At 43.8% G+C, this 16864-nt stretch overlaps 1 protein-coding gene, 1 long non-coding RNA gene and 1 other non-coding gene across 12 annotated transcripts in view; all 3 read right to left on the reverse strand.

The window, feature by feature from the left end:
* The window catches only part of PBX1 (PBX homeobox 1), a 326500-nt gene that overhangs the window by 230389 nt on the left and 79247 nt on the right, over positions 1-16864 (reverse strand). The window lies entirely within an intron of this gene.
* LOC107969130 (uncharacterized) overlaps positions 1-16864 on the reverse strand; it is a 54499-nt gene that overhangs the window by 25412 nt on the left and 12223 nt on the right. The gene's annotated exons all lie outside the window — the stretch shown is intronic.
* Positions 15499-15605, reverse strand: LOC112207000 (U6 spliceosomal RNA). Its single transcript, XR_002941478.1, has one exon. It is a non-coding gene; the product is annotated as a U6 spliceosomal RNA (small nuclear RNA).

Genomic DNA, 16864 nt, shown 5'->3' on the forward strand with positions numbered 1-16864 from the left:
CACCATTGCACTCCAGCCTGGGCAACAAAAGTGAAATTCCATCTTAAAAAAAGAAAAATTAAAAAAAAAAAAAACACACATCAGAGACTGGGGAAGAAAGATGCTAAATTAATGAATAACTCCTTTGGATAATTTCCATAAAATCAGTTCTTCCCCTGAGTTATCCAATCCAGCGTGCCATCCTTGACCCAAGAAGGCCACGCTAGGAGCCCGTCTTCCATTCCCATCACATGCTGTGCTCCCCTCTGTGATAATACAGATCACATCACACATTACTCCCCAATCACAAGCTCCTGATGGCAGAGGCTGGCTTTATCTATTTCTTATACCCAGTTCGATAAATGCTGCTGAATGAATAGAGAAATGCTTAAGACTTGGTTAACTATCTTGGTTCTTCCATTGACTGACTACAACTGAATCCTTTCTGAATAGGCCTTAAATGCTACATAACTGAGTTTATTTTCATGAAGTTTATGTGTGTGGGAATGGAGAAGAAAGTAGAACTACTGATGTGATGCCACCAAATCTCCACTCTCAGACCATTCTCTTCCCATTTTGACTCTTTAGAAAGTACAGATATCACCAGGGATAGTTTTAAAAAGAAGGAAACAATTTAAATTCCAGTATTTCTCACGTCACTTGTCCATATCTTTCAAAAACCTTCTTGATCCTGTTCCTCCTCAAATGTGTTCAACCCAGCTGAAGCAGTGGATTTAATGACAAAGGCCATCAGCGATGAGATAATCACACGACATAGTAAGTTTAAAGTCAATGAAACCTGAGGCCTGATGTTTTGCCATGATGTCACCTCTAACCAGAGTTCCAAAGACTGGGCCTCTTTTCTGTTAATACAAATGGCAAATCACAGAGACCCTGGAAATACACACGCACATCCTACCTTTTTGGTTCAAGGTAAAAGCACTACATTATAAGTAAGGGAACCTGGATTTTCTTGCCATTCTAAGTGCCAAAAATCTTAGTGGAGTGACAAAGTTTTTCATATTGTCCCCATCTACAAAATGCAAATATTAGAGCTAGACACCCTACCCCCAATGCACTGTGTTTACAGAATATCTGCCAGCAATTTCTAGTCCCGATTTGTGATATCCTTGAGTTGACTCTACTGTTTGGAAAAGAATGGTAAAAATGTATCAGAAACAAAATTCCATTTTAATCTTGGGAAAAAGGAGCAGAATTTTAAAATCAAATAACTAACACAGAAAACTCCAAAGAAGGAACATGCTGTTCTATTGTCACACCTATTGTCATAAATAGCCAAGGACAATGAAGCAGACAATGAGCCCCAAGCAAAGAAAAGAAACAAGTAAGTTCCAAGCCATTTAAAGTATGGGTTTCTGGGCCCAGGTTTGAGAGGTGCGGTCATGACAGGCTTTTGTCTGCCCTGTGCCTCAGCTCACTCTTCACTCTGTTACCCAGGCTGGAGTGCAGTGGCACCATCTTGGCTCACCGCAACCTCCGCCTCCCCGGTTCAAGCGATGCTCCTGCCTTAGTCTCCCAAGTAGCTGGGATTATAGGTGCCTACCACCACGCCCGGCTAATTTTTGTTTTTTAGTAGACGGGGTTTCACCACGTTGGCCAGGCTGGTCTCGAACTCCTGACCTCAAGTGATCCACCCACCCCAGCCTCCAAAAGTGCTAGTATTACAGGTGTAAGGCACCATGCCCAGCCCCTCACTCATCCCTCTTGCCCAGCACCATGGCCCTGCCACTGAATTCAGGGAGCCAGGCCATCACCCATGTGCTCTAAAACACTTATAAAAAATTGTATCTTACATACTAAATTATTGTAAAAAGATTTAAAAAAAAAAACAAGTGAGACTGGATAAAAAAAATTGTGGTGTATTCACATAATAGAATACCACTCGATAATAAGGAGGGGTGAAGTACTGATGCAAGCAATAACACAGATAAATCTCAAGAAACAGTGTGATAAGTAAAAGCCAGGTACAAAAGTACACGTTGTGTAATTCTACTAACAAAGTTTAAACAAGGCTGGGTGTGGTGGGTCACGCCTCTAATGCCAGCACTTTGGGAGGCTGAGGCGGGCAGATCACTTGAGGTCAGGAGTTCAAGACCACCCTGGCCAACATGGCAAAACTCCATCTCTACAAAAAATGCAAAAATTAGCCGGGTGTGGTGGCGCACACCTGTAATCTCAGCTACTCAGGAGGCTGAGGCAGTACTACTTGAACCCGGGAGGTAGAGATTGAAGCAAGCCAAGATCGCACCACTGCCCTCCAGCCTGAGCGACAGAGTGAGACTCTGTCCGAAAAAAAAAAAAAAGTTTAAACAGGCAAAAATAAACTATGGCGGTGGGGGTGCGGGTGGTAAGAGAAGTAAAAAGGGCTGAAAGAAACTTTCCAGGGTGATAAAGGGGTGTTGGTTACATGAGTATATTTACTTGTCAAAACACTTCAAACTGTATATTTTAGGTCTAACTATTTTGCTGTATATAAATTTTCAAGTTTTAAAATTCATAAGCTTATTTATCTTTTAACTTCCTCCCACCTCTTGACAAAAATCTAGGAAGTTTAGTGGTATAAGGGAAAAACACTGAATTCTGGAAAGGGAGGATCTGAAATGTAACCCTCTTCTCTCACCTTCTAGTTCTATTACCTTGAGCAAGTAAGTTAACATCTCTATCCCTCATTTTTCCCATCTGTAGAATGGGAAGAATCTATTAATGGTCATCTCCAACAAAATGCCCCAAATATAAAATGCCAATAATATAAAGGAAAATGCTTTGTAAATGACACAAGGTTATATAGAAAAGAGATGAAATGAATCACTATTTTCCAAATTGGGGTGGAGTGAGGGGAGGAAAATCTGCTAGAGTACCCCCACAGGGGTTATTTAAATTTATATGGGGTCAGGAGATCGAGACCATCCTGGCCAACATGGTGAAATCCCGTCTCTACTAAAAATACAAAAATTAGCTGGGTGTGGTGGTACATGTTTGTAATCTCAGCTACTTGGGAGGCTGAGGCAGAAGACTGGCTTGAACCTGGGAGACGGAGATTGCAGTGAGCTGAGATTGTGCCACTGCACTCCAGCCTGGTGACAGAGACTCCCTCTCCAAAAAAAAAAAGTGATGATTTCCTCTTTCTACCATTTTGAAACATAGATTTCCACAGCTGATCAGAGCCACCAAACCAAGAGCTCACATTTGGCTTCTACTTTTCCTTACACACACACACACACACACACACACACACACACACACCCTCCCTCCATAAGCTCTGACTCCTCTTACTTGCTCTGTCTGCTTTGCGAGGTGCCCAATCTGCATAAACCATGAAAATAAATCAACCAGACAACGAGGAAAAAGCAACAAACCGCAGCCAAGGCCAAGGTACAAACCCCACCCGGGGAAGAATAGGTCATTAGGTCCTGCTGTGAGTCATGGATGTCACCGTGCTTAAAGTGGATTTGGTCGCAGGAGGAAAGTCACCCATTTGTGGGCTCCTCTCTGTCTCATTCCCCTCCTTTCTTCTCCCCCCACCTTCAACTGTTCTTCTTTTTGGAGGGTTGTTTATGTGTTCTCTGCACCTCCCTCTTCCCCTGCTCTTGCTTCTCTTCTGCACTTTCTCTTTCTCTCTAGGCTGGGTTTAATTTGACACCTTGAGCTTTGGTAACGAGGTGGGGAGCAGAGCAGCCACAGCGGAATTCATTAGGCTCAACACTGCAGGGCCCGCTCTCTGTGCGTTAATGACATCGGAGGGTAGGGAAACGAGACAGCCACCACGCGAGATGAAATAAACATGAGGACTGTCAGCAGTGACAGCCTAAGCAAAGGGGACAAAATGAGCCAGGTAGAGACCTTTCCCCGTCCGCACAATGCAAACCGACAGCTTGCAATGCCCCTGCCTCTGCACAGCCTCCACCACCCCCTCCCCTGCACAGCCTCCACCACCCCCTCCCCAAAGCTGAAGGGTGGGTAATGGGGAGGGGGGTGAGATCGAAGTGTGGATGGGAAAGAAGGAAATAAAATACAATTAAATTATCATTGTTTTAACATACAAATTTCATTTATCAGTTTAATGTTGGTGGAAACCGAATTCATCACCCTCCTTCAGAGATGGGAGGTACAAGGAGGCTGGGGTGGGAGCTGACATGCCTGGGCTGGGCTATGCTTGAAGTGTTCTTTCCTTTCCCCTCACCTCTTAAGGTCTAGGCGGATTTTTTTTTTTCTGAGCAACATCATTCCCCCCATTTTCAACCACCATCCCTCCCTGGTACTAAAGGGAATGCTGCAAGGAGGAAAAGAAGGGAGAAGGGAAGCAGAGGTGGTGGAGAAGGATCTGAAATGCTACTTCCTGCACGCTTTTTTTTTTTCTTGGAGGTGGAAGGAGAGGAGGATGATGATGAAAATTCAAGCAGTATGTACTAGACGGCAGAGCAGCATGAGCTACATCCACACTGTGCAAAGTCCTTAAAGTGCACACCTAGAGGAGCAAGGGCCCTGTTCTCAGTTAACAGTTGTCAAGAGACAAAGACAGGTTGTCCTGCAGGGTTAACTGGCAAGGAAAGTTTTAGGGACTATGATGGCTCTCTATTCTCCACATAATGCAGACTGTAAACAGACTAAATCAGGGCTGCCTTCACTTCCAATAGAAAGTAGCAAAGATAGTTAGGCATGGCGGTTCACACCTGTAACCCTAGCACTTCGGGAGTCTGAGGCGGGCGGATCACTTGTCAGGAGTCCAAGACCAACCTGGCCAATATGGTCAAACCCTGTCTCTACTAAAAATACAAAAACTAGTCAGGCATGGTAGCAGGTGCCTGTAATCCCAGCTACTCAGGAGGCTGAGGCAGGAGAATCTATTGAACCTGGGAGGCGGAGGCTGCAGTAAGCCAAGATCACGCCAGTGCCCTGCAGCCTGGGCAACAGAGCAAGACTCCATCTCAAAAAAAAAAAAAAAAAAAAAGTAGCAAAGAAAAAGTCTCTCTTTACACCAGATGTCTAAGAGTCTAGTGGCTTCCCCATCTCCAAAAAGTCTCCAAATCTGACTCCATATGGCTGGCCACAATGTGAGGCCTGGGGATGGGATCTGTAGCACTACATTTGCCCTAATTTTGTCTGCAGATCCACATGGCCAGAGTTAAGAGTTGCTTCTATGCCCCTTTCCCAGAAACCTTCAACTCTTTCTCTCCCTTCCTCAGAGAGAGGAGTTTGGTAAGCAAAGCCCATATTTTAAAGCCAAATATCTTTGTTTTTTTTGGCCATGGACTTCTCAAGCAAAGTTTTCAAAGAACCCCCAAAGCTGGCAATGTTATTATGAGAAGGGACATGAAAGCCATTATATTTTTATTAACTAGCATTAAAAGGAATTCATAAGAGAAAGTATGTGAAGGCTGGATCAAGGTCCAAATTCAAACTTAGAACAGACCCAGCATGGTCATTTTGAGTTGCATGAGTTTAAGTTTGCTCTATCACACCCCTGGCAGGGGGTGGAACACAATAAAAAGCTAACTTGAAAGTTTGCTACAGTATGCTGCAGGGATGTGAAGGACAAGGGAGGCCAGGTGCAGCAGACTGGGAGCTCCTTATGCTTGAATTCATGGGACACAATCTAGGAAGCCAAGTGGCCGTGGCTCCAAGCCACACATAGGAACAACTAACACCAGAAAACAGCCAGTTTCGCATACTGGGGGGAAAAAACTGATAGATTTAGGGCATTATCTTTTCAAGGGGTTGGGAGGATGACAGTTTTGTCAAACAGGTCCTGGGTTTAAGGTTTAGAGACTCCCAACAAAAGTATTCTCTACATTCGAAAATAGTTAACACTTTCCTTCCCTATATGGCATGAAAATAGATGAGTCGGCACCTCATACTAAGCACTGTAATCCCTGAAGGAAAGCGATCCATTAATAAAAGTGCTTTAGATGTGTTTTACATCTAAAAGACTAATTTTGTTTTAAGCTAGAAAATATGATTATAGAATACTTTGTTAAGGGAAGGAGACACACACAGCCCATTTGTTTTGGAAGGCAGCAGGTGAAGAGACTAAGTGCATGGCGGTGGGAGAGGACCTAACTAGATCTGTAGGCCAATGTTCCCACATTGCAGTACATTCTAGCATGGACCCCCTGAAAATGATCCAGGTCCAGAATGAACACAAAGTAACCCCACAGAGGTGTGTCATCTTGGAATGAAAGAGGCAAACAGCCTAAGTCACATCAATCACAAAACTGTGATACCAAAGGTATCACAGTTAAACAAAAAGCATGTTTCCCATATTACTCATTTGGACCCTCCCACAATTTTCTTTCTTTTAGCCCAGTTCTAATTGCAAGCCTGCCCCTGGGGCTAGAGGCCCCTGCTCTGGTGCATGTTTTCATTACATTACACTGCCTTGCTCAATCTCTAAGGTAATCTCTGCAGAAGCTGATTTCTCCTCTCATGTTTTCTCTCCTATCTGAAAAAGAAAGCCAAACGCCCTCCCGCCAAAGGCAAGCAGCTGACAAATCAACAAGTCCAGGGTCATTCTAAGAGGCATTAGGTATAGTAGAAAGAGCGGGGTAGCTTAGAGTAAGATAAACAAGTTTGATCCCCTTCTCTACTATTTACAGGTTTTGGGACCCAGAGAAAATTATGTAGCCTCTCTGGGCCTCCATGTCCTTCTCTGTAAAATGGGGAGGATAACAGCACCTCTCTGCTGCATGCAAGTAAAATATCCTAAGTGTGATTTCCCTACAACGGTGGCTGGCATGTGGCTAACACTTTCAGTGGGAGCCAGCTAGTGAGGAGGTGGCCAAAGAACTTGCTGTGACACTTCTGAAGTTTCCTGGCCTTGAAGTATGTGAAAAATAAGTTACACAAGCCAAATGGGCTACACTTACTATAAGAATAACCTAGAGCTTGGTAACTTCAAAGTACAGTTTTAAGTTTCCTTCCTCCACCGTTAATTGGAAACACTTAAATCACACCCCTAATAATAAGCCTTTCTTTGCCTTTCTTTGGGCACACTCAAGCTCACCTCCTATTGTCAGCCTTCCCAGGTCCCCGGGTATTTCACAACCCCAGTGCATAACACAAAAGCTGGGGTGGGCTGGGCACGGTGGCTCACGCCTGCAATCCCAGCACTTTGGGAGACCGAGATGGGCAGATCACGAGATCAGGAGATCGAGACCTTCCTGGCTAATACGGTGAAACCCTGTCTCTACTAAAAATACAAAAAAATTAGCTGGGCGTAGTGGTGGGCGCCTGTAGTCCCAGCTACTCGGGAGGCTGAGGCAGGAGAATGGCATGAACCCGGGAGGCGGAGTTTGCAGTGAGCCGAGATCGCGCCACTGCACTCCAGCCTGGGCGACTGAGCAAGACTCTGTCTCAAAAAAAAAAAAAAAAAAAAAAAAAGCTGGGGTGCTTTGAGAAAATACAGATGCTCAGCACCAGCCCCCAGATGTTCTGATTTCATCTTCCAGGGTAGATCCCAGGCACTAGTAATATTTTTTAAAAGTTCCCCAGGTGATTTTAATGTTCAGCCAGGGTTGAAAACCACTCTGTACCAAATATACTTGTTATTGAAAGGTTTATGCATAATATTAAAAAAAATTTTATGATGATTTTTATTGCCGTAACAACTTGGCAGAAGGGTTAGGCCTGCTCACCTAAAAAGGAAAGCTCCTCAGGCTTCTTAAAAGATCAACTAGGTCACCTCGATTTCATGGAGGAGGCTGACAGAAGGAAGTGACTTTCCCTGATAAGAAAACAACTTCCCAGCAGGGCTGGATTCCTTCCTGGGAAGCCTGCAGTCTTTACGATTTTCCTCCTTTGGCTGTAGTGGTGGCTCTGGGGTCCGGACTGCCGTGCTCTTCTCTCTGCTCTTCCTCCCTCTTTTCTCATCCTCTCTAGTGGTTCCTCCTCCAACGGCCCCTGTTCAACCTTTAGTGCTAACTGCTATCAGTTTGAAGAGTTCATTCAGTGCCTTGAGCTTTGAAAGGGAAGGTGCCATGAAAATCTTAATAAACAAATAAATAATTCATACTAGGCATTGGTCTATTCTCTGCACCACTGGGTTTCAAAGGTTACTTAAAAGCAGACTCTTTCCCACAAACCCAAGCAAATAAAATCCATGAAACAAAGGTGCAGGGGTTGAAGTTGGGGTGGGACCCCCGAGCCTGTAGGGCTGCCCCCCTTACTACCAGGAAGGCTGTCCTGGGACATCTCCACACTCTTCCGAGGGCCATGCCCTGCAGACCGGACTGAATGCCACCACACTAAAGGTATGAGTGCACAGCATGTGTTTGCGGTGGGCAGTCCTAAAGGATACAATGGCATTCCACTACACATCCTGACCCCTAAAAAGGATTTGCTGTAAAGCAAACACACCTCTGTGAAAAACTGCATGTACTGAAATTGGGTGGTGAGAAAAATAAAGAGACATGGCGGTAGTTGGACCTGCTCAATCTACTCAATCCTGAAATGGATTTAAGACCCCATAACTATCAAAAAAACTCTCTCCTCTCAACGAGCAGGGACATATCCTAACAAATGTGCACAGGTATGTGTGACTTTCTACCTGTTATCTCTCCTGAAGACTTAGTGTCCCCAAGTCTTTTTTGCATTCAGAAACAAGGAATAATGGAGCACAATTAGAAGTAAGGGGTCGGTTTGGCCATATCTCCCCATCAGAAGCATCCACAGGTCTTTGGCAGCCAGGTCAGAGGTTGCCTCTTCTAGGTAGTCAGCCTACGAGGGAAGCTCTAAAAACCACCCTCTAGTTGATTCCATAATGTATGTGGCTGTCAATGACAAGCTTTCCTACTGTTGATCAAACTAGTTATGCAGTAACCACTACTGATTCAGTACCTAAATTTGCCAAAAACATCAGATTGATTATTTTAAATGGTTTTCATAACACAGATGCGGTGAGGATTAAAATGGGATTTTTCACTTGTTTCTTTGTTCCTTTAACCAGCATGCTGCTCCTGAATCAATTTCCCCTTCATTCTTCTGCTCCAAAGAAATTCTGACTTGCTGAAAAGACTAGGTCTGAATATCCAAAATGCCATCAAGAAAAGGAGGCACAGAGAGAAAAATAAAATCCCTTCAGATTCGCATCTTGTGTTATGCATAAAAGCACTTTTGTTTGGCCCTTATAATTTTTTCCCCAGGGCAGTTGCCATAATCCCCACTTACAGATGAGATAACTGAGACAGAAAGATGAGGTGACTTGCCCACAGTCACACAGTCTGTGTCTTCTGAGGCTTGGATCCAAGTCTTCCACTTCTCAATGCAGTTCTTTACCTATCACACAACTCCTGCCTCAAAATTCAAAGTGCCCATTGTTAACCTGGACTGAAGAAAGTTAAAAAATCACTGAAAAACTTTAATTCAGGACGGTCACATCACCTTAGTGTTGTCATTTCTGCCCAGTATAATCTCATTACCATTTCCAATTTCCCTGGGGACAAATTTGCACATTAATCGGGAGTGAGGTATATATCTGTGTGTACGTGTTGGCAAGAATAATGGGCCCTCAACTATTTTCAAAGGTCCCCTTACTTTGTCCTCAATATTTCCATCCCAAGTCCTCCTGCCATGGTTTTTCTCCCACCTCTCTTGTTCCAAGTTCTTTTTGATCACCCCCCACTATACTCTTTAGCCCTAAGCCCCTCTTCTCCTCTGCCTTAAAATCAAACAGCCATGGAGTTTGTTCAGATTCCCTATTCATCAAGGAAATGAATTCCATATGCATAATTCATTTCTTTTGTGAACTTTTTTCCCCTTCAGGGAGTTAATGCTCCCTAGTGCATTGGGAACAGAGACAGTGACAGAAGGACCAGAGAGCAAGGGGGCAAAAATGCTTTTCCCCATGTAAATGGGACAGATAGGGGCCAAAAGGTCTGGCCTCTGCTGGCGGACACCTTGAGCTCTACAATTCTATCTCACCAAAAGAAGGGGGGGAATCCTGTACTGGTTATTAGGGCACAATAGGCTTCATCCTTAAGGGTGAGAAGCCCAGGGAGCCCAGAAGCCTTTTGAGGCTGGAGGCCTTATTTCCAAACCCAGTGGATGACTCATGGGTAGAAAGAAATCGATAGAGTCCTCCCACTCCTTTATGTCTCTGCTCATATTAAAAACCCAAAACTAAACAAAGAGATATACACCGTGCCCAATGCACCATGTTTAACAGCTGTTGCATTTGGAGAAAAAGCAGTCCCTAGTCCAAAGTCAGATTTGAAAAACGGCTTTATTAAGAGAAAGATTTACTGTATATGAACTCCAAGACTAGAAACTGGAGGAGGAGCAGCTGAAAGAGACAGATCTGCCAGACGGAGAGCCCAACTGATTCCACTGGCTGATGTTACCTCTTGGCAAGATACACTGACCCACACAACATCCTGGACGTTGAAGCCTTTGGTTATTAACTCTTTAATAACAGTCTGGAGTCCCCAAAGTTCAGAGCTGATTTAATAAATGGCACAAGACACATTAAGGCCAAGATACAGCTTTTATCCTGAAACAGTCTATTTCAGGAAATTCATGTTACTTGGCATCTTATTTAAATATTTTTTAATCCATCCTTCTTTTTTGTTTTTAACTTCCAACTTTATCTCCATTTAGGAAAAAAAAAAAACAAAAGCTGATAAACGTTTTAGATTTAGGAATTGTTTTGCCTGATTTGCCCAAGACCACCTCGTAGCTCAGGGTCTGCATTTTGTAAACGAAGGGTGGCAGGCTCTCTTAGAGGAACTGTCTAGGGTCCTAAGATGAGCAGAATTTGACACACACCTCCCTAATATAGACTGCTCCAAAGATGCTGTTTAATACATAATAATAAAATTTCATTTGCCGTTTACTTTTTTCTGTACAGTTGGATATAGACTAGATAGGTAATGTACTAGTAGGAAACAAAAGTGGATCCACCAATAAATTCAAAGAAACAGAAATTTAACTGTGAATCCTGTAGAATTAACTTGTAAAGACAAGTAAAATCCCCCACGGCTTTCATCTAATGTATGAAATGAAAACCAGAAAGCAGCTGGCCAGCCTTTTTTAACCATATATTAGAAGCATGATGCCAAAAGTAAACACTCCACATAGAAACTAGGGACATCATCGACATTTAGGAGATTAGAGAAAGGGCTTGGCTGCTGACCTCAGAGAGCTTATAGTCTATTTACAAAAGAAAGAATTGTGAACGGAATGCCAAAGTTAAAGTTAAACTGAACCCAAAGAATATACAAGCAATAAATATGTGAGTCAAGCTGCTCCCAAGGGTTATCAGGGATTCTCAGCTATATCCTACATAAGAGTCTTCAGACCACAGTGATTTTGTTCAAGGGCTTTGGAGTCGGGTAGACATGAGTTTAAACCCCAACCATGCCACTTACTGGTTACATAATTTTGGACATGAATTTAGCCTCTCAAACTTCATCTAGGAAGTATATGTGATAACTTTGCTTCTTCATCGGCTATTTGTAAGAATCTGATTAGATTAATACATATAAAATAATTCGGTAGTATGCCCAGCATGTCATAAGTATCCAAAAGGTTGTAACTTAAAAAAATAAATAAATAAAGCCAAGGTATTAGCTCATGTACCATTGGAAACAAACAGTGCTGCAGACTGACATGGTAACAAATAACTTGCTTTGGCACATGGTGGGAGGTCACATTCTGGAACTTAAAAATGTTGCCCTATCTGCAGTATGCCACATATCTGGTTCTTGTGTGGACTGGCTAGAAAGTGAGCCAAAGAGAATTAAGAAAACCAACCCCTTCACCAAAAACCAAGTTTTCCCATCTTCTTCTAGAATATATACCCTGAACTTTGCCCTTTCTTTTTATTAGGTGGAGCCTCCATTCTATCTTCCACCACGACACCACGTCAGCATTGCTCTCTTTCCTATACTAAATCTGGAGAGTAAATGGCATCACCCTGTCACGGGGGTACGGAGAGCGTCTGCAACGCCCCATTTAACTGCTCTGTGCTCCTATCTTTGGGCTTCATTAGCATATTTCAGCAGTGCCTTGATGGATGAAGATGGATGGGGCAACATCATCCTTGGTGAAATCACTGTTTCATCAAGGTTAAACCAGCCTCAAGCTTCGCCACCTCCCTTTGTTTGGCTAGGTTTCTAATAACAAAATTAACAGCAGAATTAATGCCCAGGAGGCTCCCAGTGAAATATACTGATGCCGTCAGAATGAAGCTTTATCCTGGACCTCCCAGTTTATAATCCATCAATCAGTTGCTTCTATACTTTATCTTAAAATAAAACATCACCTCCATCACAGCAGACGCCGGCTTCTCTACCCTTTCATCTGAAACAACTGGGCTGGGTAAAAGAATAAAAGGTGGCTCGTTACCTTAGAATGATCACAGTGACACCAGTCCAAGCAGAGAGCAGAGACTGCGTATGTCCAGTCTCCAGAACTAGACTGTGAGCTCCTTGAAGGCAGATAGTTTTTGTTCTATTTCCTTCTAATATCTCATTTTCTATTTTCTGTGAGGCAAAGAGCACATGTTCACTAAGTCCTTGCTCATATTAAAGGAACTGTATTCACCACGATAAAAAACACCTAACCAAATAAATAAATTCATACTGAACACTTACCATCTACCACAGATTTCATGGGGCCAGGATACAGTACTATCCTAGGCCTCAGGACCTTAGGAACTACCCTGACAAGTTTCAACATGACTCCTGAAGGATATGGTCTCCTAATCAACCATTGAGACATAGTTGGATGCTTCTCCATATGAAAATGGAGAGATGCCTTGAATGTCCTGGTCTGAGACCAAAAGGAGAAATCATGTTGGTGAGAGTGGTCAAATATCTGGGGTCATACCTAGGTTCTATTTTTAGTTCCATTTCCTATTCATAATTGCATCCCCTTGGCAAGACACTTCTACTTGCTGGGACTCAGTCTCTACCAAACAGAGTAAGCCTGCACTTGGTTCTGTCCATTCTGAAACGGGGTCACAACAAACTCTGCAGGTGTACCTTCTTAGAGCTGGTGATGGAAATGTGGAAAGGCACAGAGTTCCCTGAAAAATAGGCACAATGGAAATAAACAGTATTAGAGATGGGGCTTATCCTATGAAAATAGAACACTGCTAACCTGGGCATTCACATAATTCATTTTAACAAAATGAAGGAGAAAGAAAAAACAAAACACAACAAAAGAGCCACCAAAAAGCAGTGCATGTCATATAATTAATCAAGACAATTTACCTCACTGAACCTTAATTTTCCAGGGGTACTACTGAGGATCAAAAGCTTAAAATTTATCAAGTGTTCTAACTTCCTTAAAGGAAGGGTGTTAGCTGAATACCAAAAATCATCCTCAGCATGCAAAACCCAACCCAATTTGTGATATCTGTCATGGGAAGGATGCAAATCCAGATGTTCACGCCATTTGGAGAGAGTGGATACAATAAAATCCTTTCTCACAGTATTCTCTGACTTAGAATAAAATCTGGAATTCTTAAAATTCAAAAGAAGAGTAAGTACTGGAAAAAAGACACGTTAGCCTTGAAGTTATCCCTCAGGCCTGCTACCCTTGTGTCTTCTTCATTAACTGCCTCCGTAGTGAATAGCTGAGGGAAGGCCACTGAGTCAGGCCAGACCTGAAGCTACACCATAAGCTGCCTTTGGTGGCAACCAAGGCCTCTGTCCCGAGTCACAGAGATGAAACCCCGTGGAACTAGGGCACAGGAAAATGAGTCATTTCAGCCCTAGCTAAGGGGGAGGGCAGCTGAGAAAGCATGTCCGAAGCAGGAAAATGGCCTGGTGGCTTTACTGGCCCAGACTAGGTCACTGGATGGCCTCCAGGTCCAAGCTAGTTTCCTAGGTACCATAGTGGGAACTGCTAGGCCCCTAATGACAAGAGAGATGGATGAATGGACCCCACTCCCATTTCTCTTCTTCTCTCCCCTTCTCTTCTCTCTCCTTCCTCCCTTCCCCCAATGGCCAAGGACAACACTAAAATCAGTATCACAAGTCTGCTGTGGCACATGGCCATGGAATGTGACCGTCAGAGGCAGCTCAGAGAGGACACAACTGGAAGAACAGGTGGTGTGGAATTTTAGAACCACTGCCTTAAGCATTCTGCTCAAAGTCCCAGAATGGTTGCTCTGATGGGAGTTTTTTGAGAGATGATCTCTCCCTGCAAAGAGAATAAGAAATGGGTGAGGATGATAGTATCCTGGAGAAGCTGTAACTTTGACAGCTTTAAGGGTCTTAAGCAACCAAGTCCTCCTTTGACAGAGAGGTCAAGCTATTAACATCTGGTTTGCCCAGAATACTGTGCCTGTGTTTGCTTTAAGACACAAGGAACCGGCCGCTGCAGTGGCTCATGCCTGTAATCCTAGCACTTTGGGAGGCCAAGACAGGTGGATTGCCTGAGCTCAGGAGTTGGAGACCAGCCTGGGCAACATGGTGAAACCCCGTCTCTACTAAAATACAAAAAAATCAGCCAGGCATGGTGGTGGGCGTCTGTAATCCCAGCTACTCAGGAGGCTGAGGCATGAGAATTGTTTGACCCTGGGGGGGCAGAGGTTGCAGTGAGCTGAGATCGTGCCACTGCACTCCAGCCTGGGCAACAGAGCAAAATTTCGTCTAAAAAAAAAAAAAAAAAAAAAAAAAACCACCAAAAAACGAGGAACCACAGAAAATAACTATAAACTGTCCTTTGTGCTAGTGTCATCACATCGTTTCCCAGTATGTATGTTGCACCAGGAGCAATCTGCTGAGTGGAGCACTTATGCAGTAGTCCAGATAAGTAATTCCAAACCCCTGACCTACCTTGTTCTGAGAAATAGGTCAATGTTTTCATCATTCTAGCTGGGGAAACTGAGGAACAAGAGCTCTTAGCAGGACTTGGATGAAAGGCCAGTTTAGAACCCAAGGCCTTTCCCCATTTGGATCCCTTAGCTACTCTGTATACTAGCAGACATACAAATGTAAACAGAGCAAAAAAGATGCAAGGGCCCTCTTCCAACCCTACTGACCCACCTAGCACATCCAGACCTCCAGGAGCCAGGCTGCGATCTGTTTGGGGAACATTCACTGATGTCACAATTTTGAAGTCTAAAATTCAAGTCTTGTCAATACCTAGAACGCTCGGACTCCTTGGCGGCTTTCTACCTACTCCAGCCCCTCTGGCTTTGGCAGGGGCTTCATCTGTACCATCAGGCCATAGGATTTTTTTTTTTTTTTTAATATAGAACACAGCTGGGTACAGTGCCTTATATCTGTAATCCCAACATTTTGAGAGGCAAGGTAGGAGGATCACTTGAGCCCAGGAATTTGAGACTAGCCTAGGCAACATAGTAAGACCTCATCTCTACAAAAAATAGAAAAAATTTGCTGGGCATGGTGGTGCATGCCTATAGTCCCAGCTAACAGGGAGGCTGAGGTGGGAGGATCGCTTAAGCCCAGGAAGTCAAGGCTGCAGAGAGCCATGGTCATGCCACTGCACTCCAGCCTGAGTGACAGAGCAAGACCCTGTCTTAATAAATAAATAAATAAGGAACACTTCACCACTTCGCATGTCATCCTTGCCTAGGGGCCACGCCAATCTTCTCTGTATCATTGCAACTTTAGTATATGTGCTGCCAAAATGAGCACAGGCCATAGGATTTGGATCTTGGAATTAATGGTCTCCAGGGTTCCAAACAAATCATCCCACTGCTCTGTACTACTGTCTCATCATCCATAAGATGGGAGCAAACCATCCTAACTGATTCTGTATGGATTAAGAAATCACTAAAATCAGTTAATACCATCCAGGCACCCAGCACCAAAAGGAGAGAGATCTCTCATCTTTTCTAATCTAAACAGAGGGAGATAAAGGCTCTTCATTTAGGAGGCTAAGAAGGAAGACAAAAACCAAGACACTGAAGTTTGGAATCAACAAGGTAGCTGCAGTGCTCACCTTCTTTTCCCAACTTCCTACTCTTTAATCATGGAGAGGAGGTGAACAGCAACAATTACTTTATACTTGCTGCATGCCAAATAGAACTAGCGCCTCTTTTAACCTTTCAGCCCACTCTGTAAAACAGATATTGCTATCCCTTACAGACAAGAGCGGTAAGGTTCAGATGAACAAGAGCTTGCATAAAGCCACACTGCTGGTAGGTAGAAGAGATAAGGATTGAACTAAGGCCTTCTGATGCCAAGCCTGTACTCTGGCTACTATTCAACTCCTGTAGAGAAAAAACGGGCAGGCAGTACCTACTCATCCCAGGAGGGGTAGGGGGAGTCTGCACACTCCCTTTTTCTTGCTGCCAAATAATATCTTCCTTAAGCATTCCGTTCCAAACGCTTCCAATGTTCCATGCACACAACTGCCAAGAACAGTAAAGGCCAGCACTCTGACCCTGGAGGTCTTTGCCAAGCAAGCCCCTTTTAGAATCTGTAGTGAGCAGGTGACCTCATTCAAGAGTGTCATGTGTGAGGGTGACGGTCAGAGCTGGAGAAAGGGCAAACCAGCAGGGATCGCCTGCCTTTATCGCTCCTGACTGCTTTGTTCCTCCGGCCTCAAAGAACAATCAGTAGTCACGCTCTGCTCCACTTGTCGTTTTCACCCATGGTGTGAGTGTGTGTGAGTGTATGTGTGTGTCTTTATCAGAAAACTGGTGGCTTTATATTCACACATGCAGGGTAAAGGCTTGGGCTCAGTAGAGGCAGCACCCAGAGGGGCCTTAGCACTTTTCAAAGATTCTTCTTCCTGCTTACAAGTCAACATGCCAGTGCACAATATCTTCAAAGGGGAAACTGAGGAATGCTATGTAAGAATCCCTGCTCAGCCCTAGGCAGCTTGGAAACGAATCACTTTAAAACATGCACTTGTGTATTTTTCCACCCTGGTTCATAATGTTTTCCTA

This window comes from Pan troglodytes, chromosome 1, assembly GCF_028858775.2.
Source record: "Pan troglodytes isolate AG18354 chromosome 1, NHGRI_mPanTro3-v2.0_pri, whole genome shotgun sequence".
Lineage (NCBI taxonomy): Eukaryota > Metazoa > Chordata > Mammalia > Primates > Hominidae > Pan > Pan troglodytes.